This window comes from Pipistrellus hanaki (genome assembly GCF_964339955.1).
Source record: "Pipistrellus hanaki genome assembly, chromosome: 2".
Classification (NCBI taxonomy): Eukaryota; Metazoa; Chordata; class Mammalia; order Chiroptera; family Vespertilionidae; genus Pipistrellus; species Pipistrellus hanaki.
The window spans coordinates 124,267,558-124,285,916 of NC_140504.1; the positions used below are offsets into that span (position 1 = coordinate 124,267,558).

The 18,359-nt window shown below is 41.9% G+C and overlaps 1 protein-coding gene across 4 annotated transcripts in view; it reads left to right on the plus strand.

Annotated features, from left to right (window-relative positions):
- JARID2 (jumonji and AT-rich interaction domain containing 2) overlaps positions 1–18,359 on the plus strand; it is a 282,451-nt gene that overhangs the window by 171,369 nt on the left and 92,723 nt on the right. The gene's annotated exons all lie outside the window — the stretch shown is intronic.

The following is an 18,359-nucleotide window of genomic DNA, read 5'->3' on the forward strand; positions in this document are numbered from 1 at the left end:
TATAATAGATGGTGTTTTGTAATTCCTAAAAAGAAATGTTTCTAAGAATTTAAAGAATTAAGTGTGTTTCTGAACCCCCCCCCCCAAAAAAAAAAAAAAAAAAATCAAAAAAAAAAAATCAGGAAAGCAAAATCCATATGGTGTTTAATCAGGTTAGTAGTTGTAGAATAAGCTTTTAAAACTTGGAGTTTACCAGCAGGTTTTATTTATTTATTTATTTATTTTATGACTTTTAAAAATAAATGTAAGTTGGTTGGATAAGGAAGTTGGCTGTGGTAGCTAAGAGATTGTGGTTTCATGGTCAAACAATGGCGGTGACATTATATAATGATGCTTTCAATTGGGTGTTTTAGAAAACCTTTTGCTCATTATCTGTTTTATTTCATATCTTATGTTTTGTCCCCCCACAATTTACCATTTAGAATTTATATTTCATTTTGTTTCTTTTCCATTCTCATACTTAACGTTTTCCTGGATGACTAGATTAATGACATTTTCTTAGAGTCTGTTGGTTTGAGAGGTTGGGAAAGGAGAAAGATTTCCCCTGGTCTGGTCTTCCCTGTTTACTCTTTCTACAGAATTATCGTTATACTTTGGAAACTGTCTAGATGTTTATATCTATTGAAGAACTGAGTATGGTGGAAAATCAAAAACGATTTTAGGCATGAGTAGATATTTCAAATACTTAACAGAATTATACTTTGGATCTGAAATTTGAGGTGCATCCCACCAAGTGTTAGTTTATTTTTCGCCAACATGGAGTGTCTTTGTTTAAAAAGTTCCATGATACAGCGCCTGTATTAAGTTCCATCCTCAGTTTTCTTGTAATCATCAGCACCTTGTCTTGGATGTCACTGGATTTGTTATTCAGTTAGCAAGCATGAATAAGAAGTATCTCTGCCAGTGTACTGGAATTTGTATGCTACCCTTTTTAAGGACTCTTTGGTGAGTGTCTAACATATTGCTCTGCCTCAATTTGAGAACTACATTATCATTAGAGGAGGGGAGCTCAGGATGTGCTAAACCAAACCAGTAAATATATTATTGTAGAATATGTAATGCTATCCAAGCTTCCAAACATGGTAGATTCTCATACATCTGACGTCATCTTTCATCTCCGTTTGTGGAGCAAAATTCTACGACTGTGTGGTTGGAAGTGATTGCACCCATTCCTTTAGCTGTGTTGTGTAACTGTCCATCACCCTCACCTCTGGTAAGACCCAGGCAGCGTGGGAACTTGATGGTGAAGATCAGCAGGCCTCATTCTCTTGGAGGGGTCCTTTGTCCCTGGCTCCTTTCTCAGATGACAGTGCTGCTGGCTTCCTCTTTGCGTGGTACACTGGTGTGGTGTGGCAGCTGTATGCAAAGAATTTAGCTTTTAATCTCTAGGCTAGTGAAAAAGAGAACCTTCATTCAGGATGAACTTAAGGCAAATTTCATTATTGCTAATCTACTCTAATTTTTAATGTACCAAACATCTGAAATCTACCAGAGACTTACTGAAGATGGTTAACATGTCAGGCTAGGTTTAGGGCTGGTCTGTGGTAGCCTGTATTACCGGTGAAGGACTTTGTAATTGATCAACAGGTGGGGAAGTTAGGGACATGTATTTCACAATGTTGCTGGGTATGTGATAACTACAAAATAATAACTTTTAATACTTTTCTGCTCACTTTTTTTTTTTTTAACCCCACAGGTAGTTAATATAAATATTTAGTATAAATAATTTGGTAGGAACCCTGTCTTCTAAGGCAGAATGTGTGAACTGGAACCTGAATTCTTGGGGTTTTGTTAGTATACTGCAGCAATTTTCTTCCTTTTTATTCCATGGCACACATAAACTAATTTGTAAAATTCTGCGACACACTAAAAAATATACTTTTTGCCAATATGACAAAAAAAAAAGGTATAATTTTGATTCATTCACACTTATATGGCTATTGTGTTGGTTATTGTCATTGTTTTATTTGACAATCTAAGGGAAAAGCAGTCAGTGCCCCTGCCTAAATAGTCAGGTATTGTATGGTTTAAAGATTCTTGTAGCACATTGGTTGAAATATTCATACTGCCGGGCTCCCCTTCATTTTATATCTCTGCCTCTAAGGAGTCAAGTTCAGAGTAACTTTTTAAAGTGGTTATTTCAAAATGTCACTTTTAAGTTTAGGTGGATTCTGGTTTAGATGCTACTTTTAACATTGTGTCTAAAATTCCCTAACCCTCACAAATACATTTGGAAGAGCAGGTTTTATAGTTGACTTTGCATTTTCTGTTGTCATTTATACATCATACAATGAATTGTAAAAATCCAGGTCATGATTTATATATTTGCTTTGGAAAAAGCAAGCAGTCTGTACATTTGTGGAATGATATAAACTGCTAGCTCTTCTTATTCAGTTAATTACTCTTTATAGATACTTGGTTTTAGGAATAGCAGTTAATATACATTTTGTTTTGGTTGGGAGAGGGAAAGAAAGGAATTTTTATGTGTGGCTTCCTTAAGAAAAGTTAGTCTATGGTGTAGTTTATGCCCTGATTTTCCAACCTATAAATGGAAACAATTCCATTTTCTGATGATGCTTTTTAAGTCTTCAGTTAGAAAATGTGTGTGCAAAGTGTTATTTTTCTACAGGAAACCCCCTACGCTATGTTTTGCTTTTAGTTAAATGAAATTTGGAAGTTTTGTGGCACATAGGAAGCAGTAGATTCCAGAGATTATAGTAATTATTTTTCTTGACAGAATTAAAAATGAAAGGTATCATTTTGCCTAGCCGTTAAAATGTCATCCTCTAAAGTCCGTCGTCCCCCCCCCCCCCCCTCTTTGATATTTCCTCCATTGAATTCTAGACAGTGGAAAGAAGAGGGAGAAATAGAGAAATATCGATGTGAGAGAGATACATTGATTGGTTGCTTGCCTGACGCGGGCTGGGGATTGAACCTGCAATCAATGTACATGCCCTTGACCAGAATTGAACCTGAGACCCTTCAGTCCCCACGCTGACACTCTATTCATTGAGTCAAACTGGCTAGGGCTAAAGTCACTCTTTATAAAAGGAAAAGCCACCCTCTCTCTAGAAGTTCTTTGCCTGTTTGATGGACATTTCTGCCCAGCCATTGAAGAGCTGAAAGTCTTGGTGTGGTGGGAATTCCTCGTGTTGGCTTTCCTTTCCCCCATCCCACTGCCCTTTTTAAAAAATCATTGTGGTAGGTGTTTAAAATAATTTTTAAACTTATAATGTAGTTTTTTATGTTTAGAATGGAAACTATAGACTTTCAGCCTTTCATAGGCCTTTTCTGAATTTGACGGTGATTATACCTACCTAGCTCCTTACCCTTCTCCCCACCTTATATTGCCTGTACTAATACACTGTTGTAAAATTTGTATTTCCTGCAAGAATTATATGAGTATTTTCAGGAAACAGAGTGGATAGATTTTGTCTGTCAGGTGTGGATTGACTGATGGACTCTGGAATGGTTGTTGTGGAGATAGAGGTTATCTGTTTATAACGATTGAAATTTCTTTTGAGAGCCGAAAACCGACTTCTACTCACGGGCCACAAAGTTTCAATTGCACTGTATGTGCGCGTCTGCTCGTGGTATTTTGTGGAAGAGCCACACTCAAGGGGCAAAAGAGCTGCATGTGGCTCACGAGCCACAGTTTGCCGACTACTGGTCTATGACAATAATAATTACTGCATGGTGGTTATGTGCTGAAAAGTTAATTCATGAAGAGCACTCAAGTTCATAATAAGTACTGTGTGCTAGATATTATTAGCTATCATCAGTGTATGTGACACATGAATTGCTACATGTGAATATGCACATTCATTGGAGATTTGGCAAACGTGATTTATAGGGATTTTGATTTTATAAATTGTGATTTCTGTCTTCCCTCCATAATACCACCGTCAGCAGACATCTGTGGGCAGATGGAAAAGTGTATCCCTCTTTTGAAGTAATTGAGTCACAGGAAGGATCTTTGTTGTTGTATAGTGTGAAATTTCCTTCTCAAAGCTTGGTGTGACCAGGTATTTGCTTGCACAGAGCAGGCAGAAGTGAGATGAGGTTGGGAGAGTAAAAAGTGCAGACTATGCCTCTGCAAGCACATAACTTTTCTTCTTGTTAAATAACAGAAGACCTCATATATTTTAGTTAGGCCTTTTATAGTATACTAGAGGCCCAGTGCATGAAAATTCATGCATTGGAACAGGGTTCCCTCAGGCTGGCATGCCCCGTCACATAGTCCTAAAGCCCTCAGGGACAGGAAGCAACCCAGCAATCAGGGTAAGGCGATGCCCCATCATACCCCTGCTGCTGCCACTGCCAGCAGTGCATGCCTTGGCTGGCCCTGGTTGCCTGAGCCTTGGGCGGCCCTGGTGGCTGGACAGCCGCCATGTGAGGCTTGCCTGTACCTTGTGCCAGCCCTGGGTGGCTGAGGGGCTGAGGGGGACTGGGCGCCGCCATCTTGTGGCTGTGGGTGCCACCATCTTTGAGGGTGTAGCAGTTAGTTAACATATTCCCTTCTTATTGGCTGTGGGCACCACCATCTTTGTGATCGTCTAAGGGTCAATTAGCATATTTCTCCTTTATTAGATAGGAAGACTTACTGATTTCAAAGCTAGTCCTCTTTCAGTAGATTGGATTTTGAATGTGAATTGTTTTAAGGGTGAGGATGCCATGACTTAGTGCAGAGAATTTTTCCCCTCAGGTGAATTGCCAGTGTAAATGTTTTCCTGATTATATCTGTTTGCTGTCACTATCTTCTTATATAATAAAACCCAGTGACCGAAATGGTGGAACAACCAGAGACCACAACACCACGGCCCCTCGCCCAGGCTGGCCCCACCCCCTGAGGGAGTGGTTAGGGGCACCTCTAGGCAATACACTAGGGTGCAGTTTGATGGGGGAAATTCGAAGACATAGGGGAAGGTCTTAAGGGTCTGCAGCGTTGGGGTGGTTGGCCCCAGGGCAGGTTTGGAGTGTTCTGGGGAAGGAAGAGGAAGGTCTGAGTGGAAGACTGCTCAGCACAGCACCTTCCTCATTGTGAGCCAGGATGGTGACAGCAGTGGACTGAATGGGTGATTGTTTCATAAGTGCGCCTGGGACTGACACGTTCATGGCAGCAACAGTACCCCGAAACTTCACTGATCCCAAATAGTAAAAAGCTATCAATGTCAAACAGAAAAATCCTCTCCAACTAGAGGCCTTGGATGTTGTAACACGACTGAAGGAAACACCAGTTAAGGAGGAGAAAGAAAAAACAGGAAGTATGCAACCAGAGGATTGTGGGATTGTGGACGCCTGGGCACCTACCGCTATAACATGAGCCTGTTATTGCACGTGTACTAGTCAGCCCTACAGTCCTCAGTCTTGCAGTATTTGGACGTGACTTCTGGTGGGAAATTATTTCATTGAGGTTTGCTGTTCCCTTGTGGTGAGGAAGATCAGAATTAAGGGTTTCATTTGTTACCTTGGTTTGAAGTGGAGAGAAATGGGATAGTGACAAATAAGAAACTTTGGAGGTAGTGAAGGGTAGTTTGTCCATACTGTTGAGAGCTCAGAATTAGAGTTTAATTGTGATAGAAATCCTGCTAATAGCACATTATGCCTGAAATCTGAGCACTGTTTTCCAGTTCAAGTTTTTGGAGACCCCCTATTAAAACATTCCTGGTTGGAATGTGCAGAAAACCACCCAGGCTGGCCCAGTCCCCCAGGGAGCAGTTAGGTGCAATCAAGCAAGCAGGTGAGTAGTTAGGGGTGATCAGGCAGTTAGGAAGAGGTGATAGGGGAGATCAGGCAGGCAGGCAAGTGGCTAGGGGTGATCAGGCTGGCAGGTGAATGGTAAAGGCAGGTGATCAGGCAAGCAGGCAAGTTATTAGGGGCAATCAGGCAGGCAGGCAAGCAGTTTGGAGCCAGCGGTCTGGATTGTGAGAGGGATGTCTAACTGCTGATTGGATCCGGCCTACACCGGCAGTCAGACATCCCCCAATAGGTCCGTTATTGTGAGAGGGTGCAGGCCATGCTGAAGGACCCCTCCCACCCTCCCATGTACTAATTTCATGCACTGTGACTCTACTGTATCTATCTATATATATAAGAGCCTAAGCGACCATGGCAACTGAACGGACTTGAACAGGCTGCGTGGGGTGACCAGGCTGGCAGAGGGGTTAGTGAGGGACGACTAAATGACTGAGCAGCAGGCTGTGTGGGGCAACCAGGCCGGCAAGGGGGTCGGGAAGGGGGCGGGGGCGGCAGTAAGTGGCGACCAGGTCAGTGGTGGTGGTGGTGAGGCAGTTGAGGTTGACTAGGCCGGCAGAAGGGCAGTTAGGGGCAATCAAGCAGGCAGGCAGGTGAGCAGTTAGGAGCCAGTGGTCCCAGATTATTAGAGGGATGTCCCTGATGGGTCCATGACTGGAGAGGGTGCAGGCTCAGCTGAGGGGACACCCCCCTCTCCCATGTACTGGGCCTCATATACACACACACACACACACACACACACACACACACACACACACACACCGTATTTTCTGGCGTATAAGATGACCCCCTAATTTTACGTTAAAACATAGGTTTAGGCCTATATTCGCTGTGTAAGACTACTCCCCACTTCCGAGGCAACACCAGTTCTTTTTTTAATAGATCACCTCTCTGACTCTGGCCAGTCTGAGCAGGCTTTTTACTAGAACACAGTGTAGCTTCGGGTACAGAACATGTATAATTTGCATGCATAAAAAGCCTGCTTGGATTGGCTGAGTTAGAGAGGCGGTCCGAGCAGCCTTGCAGTGATTGGTGCGGGATCGAGTTGGAAAATTTGTTTAGAGGCATACCGAGACGTTTTTCGGGACATACTCGGCGTATAAGACGACCCACGATTTTTGGTTGACTTTTTGTTTCAAAAGTCGTCTTATACGCTGGAAAATATGGGGTGTGTGTGTGTGTGTGTGTGTGTGTGTGTGTGTGTATGCCTAAGCTACCATTTGACCATTCAATTGGTAGCTATGTATGCCTAAGCTACCATTTGACCATTCAATTGGTAGCTATGACGTGCACTGACCAGCAGGTGGTAGAGGTTTAGCACACTGGTATGGAAACATGGAACAGACTGATGAATCTTAGAGGGAAGGGGGAGAAGGGGTAGGAAAAAGAGAGTAACTAATTATCTTGTATGCATACTATAGGCTGATGCTCAGAATCGTGCACTGATGGGGTCCCTTAGCCTGGTCTATGGGGATTGGGCCGAAACTGGCCCTGTGTATAGGATTTGTGCACGAGTGGGGTCACTCGGCCTAGCCTGTGGGGATCGGGCCAAAACCAGCTCTCTGACATTCCCCGAGAGGTCCCGATTGCAAGAGGGTGCAGGCCAGGCAGAGGGACCCCACTTGTGCACAAATCCGTGCACTGGCCTCCAGTGTTGATATAAAATAATTTTAAACCCCCAAGTTTGAAAGGATGATAGTACATCTTCCCCCACCCCCAACAACAACAACAACAACAACACACACACACACACGGGATTCTTTCTTGGCAGTGTTAGAAATTGGAGTTACTCAGTGTGAATGATGTTCAGAATTTGAAGACCCTAAATAATTTTTACATTTTTCTTTAACAAAATGCATCAGTGTATTGTTTAATGTTAAATGCACTTGCTTTTATTGCCAAATTCAAAACAAAAAAGCAATACAGAGCTATGATATATTTTTCTTAACTTTAGGTTTAGATACCTTTATTTACCAGGCTATTGCAAATTATTTTGTTGTTACAACCTTGGAGAGTTTTTACAAAATAGGGGTTAGCACTGTCATAATTTTAATTCTAAAGTTACCTTAACTGAAACATAGTCTTCACTTAAATAAATAAGGAATGGAATATTATGTGACATCTTCAATTTGTGGAATTAAATATAAAAAATTGGGGAATGGAATATTATGTGACATCTTCAATTGTGGAATTAAATATAAAGTAAAGGTAGATGTGTCCAGCCTGCCTGCTCATTTTATTTATCTAGAATCTAGATAGTTGCCAGTTCTGATGTTCTGCTTTCCTTTTTTTAATTTTTTAAAATTTTATTTAAATATCTTTCTGGGGTCATTTTCCTTTTCCTTTTACCTGAAGGACCTTAAACATTTCTATATAGATCTGCTGGGTTTTGATGACTATTTCAACTTTTGTACTATGTTGAAAAAGGTATTTAAAGGTCTTTCACACCATAATTTAAAGGACATATTTATATTTTATGAGAACTGTAGAATCACATGTAGTTGTAAGAAATTCTTCATTTTTAAAATATATTTTTGCTGGGTATGGAATTCTAGGGTTCCTAGCATCTCCACAGTGATGTAAAGATGGGCTCCACTCCACTATCTCCAGGTTTGAATTGTTTTTGATAGGAAGTCTATTGTCATTCTTAACTCTCTAAGAAGTATCATTCTCCCCAATTTCTTAAGATTTTATTATATTCTATCATGCAGTTCCCTTTGTTATAGTTTACTTTATGTTTCTTGTGTTTGGAGTTATTGAATTTTAGTTCTGAAGATTTCATTAGTTTTGGAAAGTTGCACATTATTTGTTGTCTTCTTGAAGTTGTCCCATAGCTCATTGATGTTTTTTTCTGTTCATTTTGTTCTGGTCTGTTTCCCCCCTCCTGTGTTTCATTTTAAGTAGTTTCTATTCCAAATCTGTGGACATGTACTTTAAAAAAAATATTTTTTATTGATTTATTACAGAGAGGAAGAGAGAGGGATAGAGAGCTAGAAACATCGATGAGAGAGATTCATCGATCAGCTGCCTCTTGCACACCCCCTACTGGGGATGTGTCCGCAACCAAGGTACATGCCCTTGACCGGAATCGAACCCGGGACCTTTCAGTCCGCAGGCTGACGCACTATCTGCTGAGCCAAACTGATTTCGGAGACATGTACTTTTAAATAGAGGTTGTTGTTTCTGTCTTAAAAGTTAGATTTTGATCTTTGTATCTTCAGTGCCTTTCCTAGCATATGTTTAGCTTGCTCTCCTTTCTTGAATATATGGTATAAGTTATAACAGATGCTTTAATATGTTTGTCTATAATTCTGTCATCTATGTCATTTATGGTTCAGTTTGGATTGATGTTCCTTGTTAATATGGTCTTTTGGTGTTTTGCTTTTTTGGTAATTTCTTATGTGAGGCAGGTATTTTTTCTTTGTTGGCTGCTGGATATATTTATAATTCTCTGCCTATTTTTGAGCATTACTCTAGGGTGTGATGAAATTATTAGAAAGCATTTTGATCCTTTTGGCCTTGGCTTTCAACTTTGTTAGATAGGACCAGAAAGTTATTGCTATAGGATTAAATTTTCCCCACCACTCAGCCAAACTCAAATGAGTTTATCTGATATTCTGTGAATCATGATGCTTAACCATTTTAGACAATAGGTGCAGGCACTGTTCCTGGCTGTAAGAAATGCTCTCCTATCTGAATTAAAATAACAGACTCAGAGACAGAAGTATGGTGAAAACGAGACTTTTAATATATTCTTACAAGTGTGGGTGTCCATCCAGTTATACAGGCACACATGGAATAGGGATCATATCCTTTTATCCTTAAGGTGCGAGAGTCCCTCCTCTGGTTCCTCATTGGCTGAGTAGTATGGGATTAACAGTTTCCTCATATTTCACCTAGATCTTATTGTCTCTTACTGGGTTATTAAAAAAGAAAAAAATGGGCTGAGGCCTTTTCTAGTTGTCTGCCATCTCCTCCTGTCTACTTAAGGCAGGTGCCTTGAGTGTTTCCACCATGATGCAGACTCATGTACTGTTCTTTGTTCTTATATCATCTTCCCTCCTCCCTACATTCTGTTTGGCCTGGGTAAATTCAGTCACCTTTTCCATTAAAAGTTGACTATGTTGAAGATGGATCACAGAAGCCTATTTCCTACACTGGCCCTGTGTGGGATTCAGGGACTGTTCCCTCTAACTCCTTGTTGTCATACTTTCTTGGGCAGTTTCCTCACACTGTGCTTGCTGGGACTCAGCACGTACTAGCACTAGAGGAGGCCCCTCGGCAGATCCAGAGTTTTTTATTTGATTCTCCCCTCTCTGGTACTTTGCCAGACAGATTCTCTTCTATCCTTGACCTCCCCAAACTCTCAGTGCCTTCTCAACTCAAGATTCCTCTAGACCAGTGTTTCCCAAACTTTTTTTTTTTTTTATTAATATAGTTTATTGATTTTTTACAGAGAGAAAGAGAGAGGGATAGAGAGTTAGAAACATTGATGAGAGAGAGAGAGACTTTGATCAGCTGCCTCTTGCACACCCCCTACTGGGGATGTGCCCACAACCAAGGTACTTGCCCTTAACCGGAATCGAACCTGGGACCTTTCAGTCCGCAGGCCGACGCTCTATCCACTGAGCCAAACCGGTTTCGGCTGTTTCCCAAACTTTTGACATATGTGTGTACACCTTCTATAATTTTTGTAACGCTGAGTACTCCTCGTTCTCATGAGAACGTAGAATTAGGCGCAGCTAAACACGGTGCAGTGCATATCCCCACCAAACTCCGGTGCAATGCGTACCCCCACCAAACTCTTCCCATACCCCTAGGGGTACACATACCACACTTTGGGAAACACTGCAGTCTAGACCAAGCATGTCAAACTCATGGCATGCACTCCACAGGCTGAGTTTGACATGCCTGCTCTAGTCTGTACTTGAATTCCCCCTCCTTGTGCCATGGCCTGAAAATTCTCAAGGTAGTAAGCTGAGCAATCATTTGTTTCCTGTCTTTTGGGATTAGAGTGCTTTATTATGTGCTGTTGATTGTCTCATGTGGATTTTAGTTTTTTCAGACAGGAAGTAAATTTTGTCTCTAAAACTTGGTATTAGCCAGAAGCAAAAGTTCTAATCTATTCTTTGAATGCTAAATGAGGGAGAGCAAAACACACCACCAGGAAATATAACTACAACAGTCCCCTCTTATATATGGTTTCAGTTACTCGTGGTCAGTTGCAGTCTAAACATTAAATGGAAAATTTCAGAAGCATACAATTCATAGTTTTAAATTATGTGCTATTCTGAGTAGTATGATAGAACCTCATGCTGTCTTGCTCTGTCCCACCTGGAATATGATTCATCCCTTTGTTCAGCATATTCATGCTGTATTGCTATGTCCGTTAGTCACTTATTAGCCCTCAGTTATCAGGTGGACTGGGGTGTTACTGTAGAGCTTATGTTTAAGGAGTTCTTGTTTTACTTAATGGCCCCAAAATGCAAGAGTGTTCATGCCAACGAGAAACCGTTTTTCTGTAAGTGAAAGAGTTTGTATGTATAGGAAAAAACATAGTATATATAGTGTTCAGTACTATTGGTGGTTTCCAAACAGTATCCCTCTGCAGATAGAGACTTACCATAGTCATAATCTGTTCATTTATTTTTGTAAGTCATTAAAAGAGAAAACTGAGGATTGTATTAAGCCCTAATGCAACGAAAAAGACAATTTCAAAGTAAGGAAGCAATGATCTATTAAAAAAAAAAAATCTCACTCCACGAGAGGGCATGAAGTTCTAGAACTTCTGCCTCTAAAGGAAGGACTGCCTGCCTCTTTAGCAGTGTGCTAATAAATAAGTAAATCTTACCTTAATTTTCATGAAATGCCTGCAAAGTTTTATCATCCTTGTTTTATAGCTGAGTCAGCAAAGTTTACTGTACCTTACTAATGACACATTTCTTAAAAGTAGTAAAGTGAGGGTTTGAACCCAAGTTTTTGTAGCTGTAATCCTGGACTTTTACATTATACCACATCACCTTCATGTACCTCTTTGACAGACAAATTCCAGAAGGGCACTCCTTTTGTGCCATAGTACCTGACTTGGTGAGCAAAACATGGCAGGATCACAACCCCACTACCCCCTCAGCTGAGTACCTTTGTGCAGTGCAGACCCCTTGTGGCTGCTCAGATCATATAACTTAGTTAGTGTTCTCTTTACTTCCAGTGTTTGCATTCCTTCTTTAATGAAATTAAAAAAATATTTTCTTCATTGTAAACCAAGCAGTAGATGGAAAGGAAGAAAACATTAGTAGCGCCCAGTTGCAGTGGGCCAGTGGTTGAGCTTCTACCTATGAACCAGGAGGTCACAGTTCAATTCCCAGGTCGGAGCGCATGCCCAGGCTGTGGGCTTGATCCCCAATGGAGGGGACATGCAAACTGCTGATCAGTGGTTTTTCTCTCATTATTGATGCTTTTCTCTCCCTCATCCTTCCTCTCAGAAATCAATAAAAAGAACAAAAAGTTAGTAATTTATCTTGATCAACACACATTTTGCTTTTGGAATAATCTCTGGAGTCCTCGAGAATGAGAGGTTAGAGGTCATGCTTTTCATGCACAAGGACACTGAGGAAAGGGGTTTATCCTGGATATGAGAACATGTAACAACTGGTTGACTATTCTATTTCAGGTGGCTGTTCCAAATAGATTTGTGATTACTTTGTCATTGTAGTGGGTTGTTTCTAGTCCCTCTGGGACAATACCCTTTTATTTTACTTTTCATTTAGCTGACTGGAGTTGGTGGGTTTTGAGGGGTAAAAGTAATTGGCTTACTTCATGGTGCCTGCTTACAGATCTGCTTCCCTTTCCTTCTGTTCAAGTTTGGGAGAGGAGTCTGTATCCCTGATCTCTCTATACCTTACCCTTGCTCTTAAGTGTTTTCCCAGATAAGATGATTATAAGGTGAAACAGAGTCAAATGACTTAAACTGGATAGCAGAAAGCTGTGAGAGCATTTCTGATTGTGCCAGAGGTTCTCACTGGCTGAAGCACATGTGTGTTCTGTTTACTAGTAGACTGGTTTTGAATCCCTGTTTCTACTCTTAACTCTCCCTGGGAGAGTTAGTTTCCCCAAAGAAACTAATTCTCCCATGACTGTGACAAACACCTGTTAATTCATATTCTGCTTATGTATTTACATGGTGGTATGCCAGCCACTGTTCTAAATTTTTTCCATGTATTAGCCTATTTAATTCTCACAGAAAGCCCTTTGGCATAGTCTTTTATTATCCACCCCCATTTTATTGATGAGAAAACTGAGGCACAGATGACTGCACCTTGCCCAAGAGCTAATTCTCTTGGTATATTGTCAGTATTCTATATTCATCTTGAATGGGTTAGTGATGATGAAGAGAGATGGAGGTGATGTGCTTTCAAATATTTTTGAGAGTTCTGAGGGCTGGGCAAAGAGATCCCATTTTAACTCGCAGAGTAAGGAGTGTGACCCCCAGCAAAGATGTGTCCAGGGGTGCTAATTTATTCATCAAACTACAAGTTGTTTGCCAGATACTGGGATGGATCTAGAAGGTTATTCTTTAAGCCTGATGTTGTGGTCCAGGCAATCTCCATTCCAGCAAGAAGAAACAGGAGCAAATCATGCAATGCAGTGTGGAGAGTGCCATGGAAGATGCGATGTGACCTCTGTGGGATCCTAAGGGAGTGCCTAGGGAAGTTAGGATAAGGACAGAAAGGTGGCATGTGACTTAGTTTCTTCCTTCTATGGATGTGAAGGAGGAAGGACTCTTCTTACTCTTGCTGCGCTCTGGACTCCATGGTGGAGTTCCTTTTGTAACTTTCTGGCAGTGTTATGGGAGCCACCTTCTGGCTTCTCGGGCAACATAATGAAAAGGAGCAGGCCGGGTGCTTGGGGCTCAATCGATCCAATACGCTAGGGAGCCACATTGATCAGACGAAGAGCAATTGAGCGGTTGGGCTGCTTGTCCCCAGAGGAGACCACAGCCGCTGGAGACCTGCAGAGCAGGAAGATCAAGCCCCTTGGTTATCCTTGGGTGGGGCTGAGCTTTAACACATGAGGGAATTCTCTGTGCAGGCTGCTTCTGGAGGGCCTGGTATACTTTAGGACTTGATCTGCCTCACCCACCAGAGGGCTGGGAAGGGGCAGGATTTACTTAGTAACTTTTCTTTACTAGCATGCTGAGCTTGAGATAAGGGCTAGTTGATATTTAGAAAGGGCATACATATTTGTTGGTGGAAAATTTATAGGTCACGGGACAGTTTTCTGTCTTATAGAAGCCTCAGAATTGACACATTTTTTGTAGTTGATGTAAGAAGTCACGTGTAGTGAGACCAGGAGCACAGCATATCCCCTCACCACCCCTTCCTGGTGACAGCAAAGACACACTGATTGAGAGGCCCTGCAGGGACTGTGCGGTGGGCTGACAGCTGGGGAGGCTTCCATTTGGACCAGCACAGCTAGGGCTGATCCAAATTTGTTGCAGTTACAACAAATTAAATAACCTCTTAACATTAGGTAGGAGCCTGATATGCTTCAGCATTAGTCCCCAGATGACTCTAAGCCAAGATGTGCTTAGAGGCAATGAATATTTGTTGACTACATGGTGAAAGACAGCATTAACTGCTTTCCATTATTTAAAGGAACAGGTGAGCTTCTGTCTTCACTTTTGAAAAACAAGCCTCGATCTTCAGTCCGTCCGTCCGTCCTTCCTTCCTGCCTGCCTGCCTGCCTGCCTTCCTTCCTTCCTTCCTTCCTTCCTTCCTTCCTTCCTTCCTTCCGAGTTGGCCTAAAGCATAAGAATTCCGTGGCTAATTAAAAGGAGTTCGGGAGTACTGTGCTATTTGGTAGCTATCACTGTTGTTCTCTGATTTTGATCAGAAGGGCTTCAGTATAAATTTACACTGGCTTCATCCTGTCTTGAGTTATAAAATTATCATGGGCATTAAGTGTGTTAAAGCATCACATATCTGGCCTGGGTAATTGGACTGGGGTAGCACCCTTGATGTATATGGAGAAACACTGCATAGGAATCTAAAGCAGGGAGAAATGCATCTTTGCTGTCCACTTTTTTTTGGCTATGTGTGATTTACTTTAAAATTTACTATTAACTTTCTTTGAATTATGTGTGAAGCTGGGCTCCCTTTAACAATATTTTTTTTCTGCTAGATATTGGTGTTCTGTATAGAGACATCTTCGTAGATGATTATTTCTGCATAAACACACAAGATAGTCCTAAGAGGTTAACGCCCATAGTTTCAAGTATGAAGGAAGGAACAGGAAACATGGACCCAGCCCAGAGTACATGTGTCTTAGTCAGGGTGAAAGATTGGCAAAATACTGTGTTTCCCCGAAAATAAGACATCCCCTGAAAATAAGACCTAGCGCAACTTTGGGAGAAAAAATTAATATAAGACACTGTCTTATTTTCGGGGAAACAGGTTACCTTTGACTTACTTGGGAAATGGGCACTAACCCCATAATTTGCTTTAAGGTTCTTAGTAAGCTCACAGGCTTCTGCTACATCTATTTGTTGAAGATAAATGACTAGAATTTCATTGGAGGCAGTTTTATTACTGCCGTGGTCATTTCCTTTTTCTGTTACTCCAGAGCTCTGCAGGGATATCCCTTCTACCTCCCATGCAAATTATGGTCTAACATGCTTTGTGGTTGCCACGGAAACTGAGTACCAGTTTCTTCCCTTCCTCCCATAAAGCTCTTCCTAGGCTTTAAGTATGAATGTCTTTGTCACGTGCTTTTGCCCTCCTTGCCTCTTTACCCACAAAGGACAGCTGTAAACAGATACCCCTCATGGTTTCAGGAGTACCTGACCCTCCCGGAAGCACACAGCGTTGGTTCTCTAGATATGCAGGGTTTGGAGTCACCTTGCTTGCTTGTGAAGGTGGTGACAGACATTCGTGTCACTTGTGGTTCACATATGAATGCCTGTGCAGGGGCTGATAGATATGGCTTCTTATGCAGAATATTCCTTGATGTCAACTCACTTAGCTGCTTTGCAGCTCAATTAAATACACTGTGCATTGTTGCAACTAAGATGGGAGTAGAGAATTCTTATACCACAGACCACACTTCTGTTCCCCCACCCTCTCCTTCCTTTCCTTTCATTTTTATGGTAGGCATGGGGAGTGGTCAGCTAGAGAGGATCTAAAGGATAGGCTAAGTGGGGAAGGCAGTGACCTAAATGACTTTCTAGGGGAAAGATTTTGGTTCATTTCTGTTAGAAATTTAAAAAAATTGTAATAAGTGTTGGCTTGTTTTTTTTTTTTTTTTTTTTTTGTTTGTTTTGTTTTTTCTTTTTGAAAGAAGATAAATATCAGGCAAGAACATTTTTCTCTTGCTTTAGGTTCAATTGCTTTGGTTTGCAAAGACAGTTTTTTAGGAATGTAAACTTCATAAAATGCCATGTTAGTTCTATCCCACTAGCCTAAAGCCCATCCACATAATGGACATAGAGTCATCATCATCTGTGTGTGGTTTTCTTGAGTGTGTTTGGCTGGGGTGGGAATTGGGCAGTCATTACTGACTAGTCTGCTGATCTGACATATACGTTTTAAAAAACTTTGGCCCTCAGCTCCCTCAGAGATGGAAAGTCCTTGTTTATCTTTGTGCCCACGATGGCTGGAGGAGTGTCTGGTATGCATTAAATGTTTACATGTTTTGTGCATGTAAACAAATTCTGAGAGTAGCCAAATAAAGCCAACGAAAGGAAATCTTTCTAGAGATGCCATCGTATTTGGGAGGCATATATTCTATTTTAAACTCCAGATTGTTCACACTTTTTATTATATTAGGAGGTAGATGTGTGTGTGTGTGTGTGTGTGTGTGTGTGTGTGTGTGTGTGTGTTTGTGTGTGTGAAATATTACTCATACTTTATTGTTTTGTTTAAAAGGGTTAGGAAAGAACCAAGCAAACTGTTTTATGGTAGTAATACTAGTTTGTCCCCCACCCCAACTTGTTTTTCCATTCTCCTCCTTCTCTCCATTCTTCTGTTATTCCGTAAATACTCACTGGGCCTAAAATTCCATATTCATCTACACAGAAATCAAAATACAGCTTGTAAATTTACTCCTTGAGCCCTCTTGTGACACGATTAGGTCATAAGGAAGTACATTTAAAAAATATATATTGATTTTTTTTTACCAAGAGGAAGGGAGAGGGATAGAGAGCTAGAAACATCGATGAGAGAGAAACATCGACCAGCTGCCTCCTGCACATCTCCTACCGGGGATGTGCCCGCAACCTTGACCGGAATTGAACCTGGGACTCTTCGGTCCACAGACTGACGCTCTATCCACTGAGCCAAACCAGTTTCAGCAGGAAGTTCATGTTTTTAACGTCACAACATATTTTGGAGTCCTCACACCAGAGTATAAAGTCACTGAATTTCTGTCAGCCATCATTAATTAATCATGCAAAGAGAAGAGGAAAAACTGCTGTCTTGCCTGAAGGCTCTGTGGTTCTTTTTTGGATAGAGGAACTCCTTTTATTACCCCTCAGTAGCCTCAGGGCCCTCAAATAAGTTAAAGCACAGAGCAGGCAAGGGGTGACTTTCCAAGACCCCTTGGAAATGCCTGGGGTCTGCAAGCCCCAAACTTTTTGAGCAAACTCTGGATACCGCACTGGCCCAGGAGCTTGCTCCCTGGGGATGAGAGGAGGCTGCTAGGGTTTGACATGGATCGCTGCTAGCTCACTTCTCGAGATAGGCATGTCAAAAAACTGGAAATCCCAGTGGTCCTTGACCATGCAGTAGATGAAGATCTCTTGGTAAACTGGTAAGGGGGCCACCTCCAGTCCCATGCAGACCAGGATCAGCTCCAGCCCCAGCAGCAGTAGCAACAGGGAGGCCAGCACAACCATGGGCTTCTTCTGGATCAAAGGGTGTTGAGTCCAGTTGCAGTAGGCATTGTAGGAGTGCTAGGTGCTGTTGCTGATGGTACTAAAGGACTGCTGGGATCTGTGGACAGATGTTTGGCCAGAATCCCTGGTGCTGACTCCCCCATCTGGCTCCAGAGACAGCCAGCCTCCATCCTCCTCATTCTCCCAGGTTCTGTTCCAGAACACAAGGCTCAGGGGTTACTGTGTTCAGGCTCTTCCCCACTCCCCCCCCCCCCCCCCCCCCCCCCCCCCCCGGGGGAGGGAGCTCTGTGGTTATTCCTGAGGTGCCAACTTAAGGTTCACTATGGTTTTCTGGACCCTTTAAAAGTTTTAAATATTTTTTTTAAATATATATATATTTTAATATATTTTATTGAATTTGTACAGAGAGGAAGGGAGAGAGATAGAGAGTTAGAAACATCCATGAGAGGGAGTCATCGATTAGCTGCCTCTTGCACACCCCCTACTGGGGATGTGCCCGCAACCAAGGTACATGCCCTTGACCGGAATCGAACCCGGGACTCTTCAGTCCCCAAGCCGACACTCTATCCATTGAGCCAAACCGGTCTCGGCTAAAAGTTTTTAATATTTAACCTGAGCATTTAACTCCATGATAATAACTCTTATCCTATCTAATGAAAGGGGAATTGTCACTCCATCACAAAGATGGCAGCGCCCATAGTGGCTGGGGCACTGG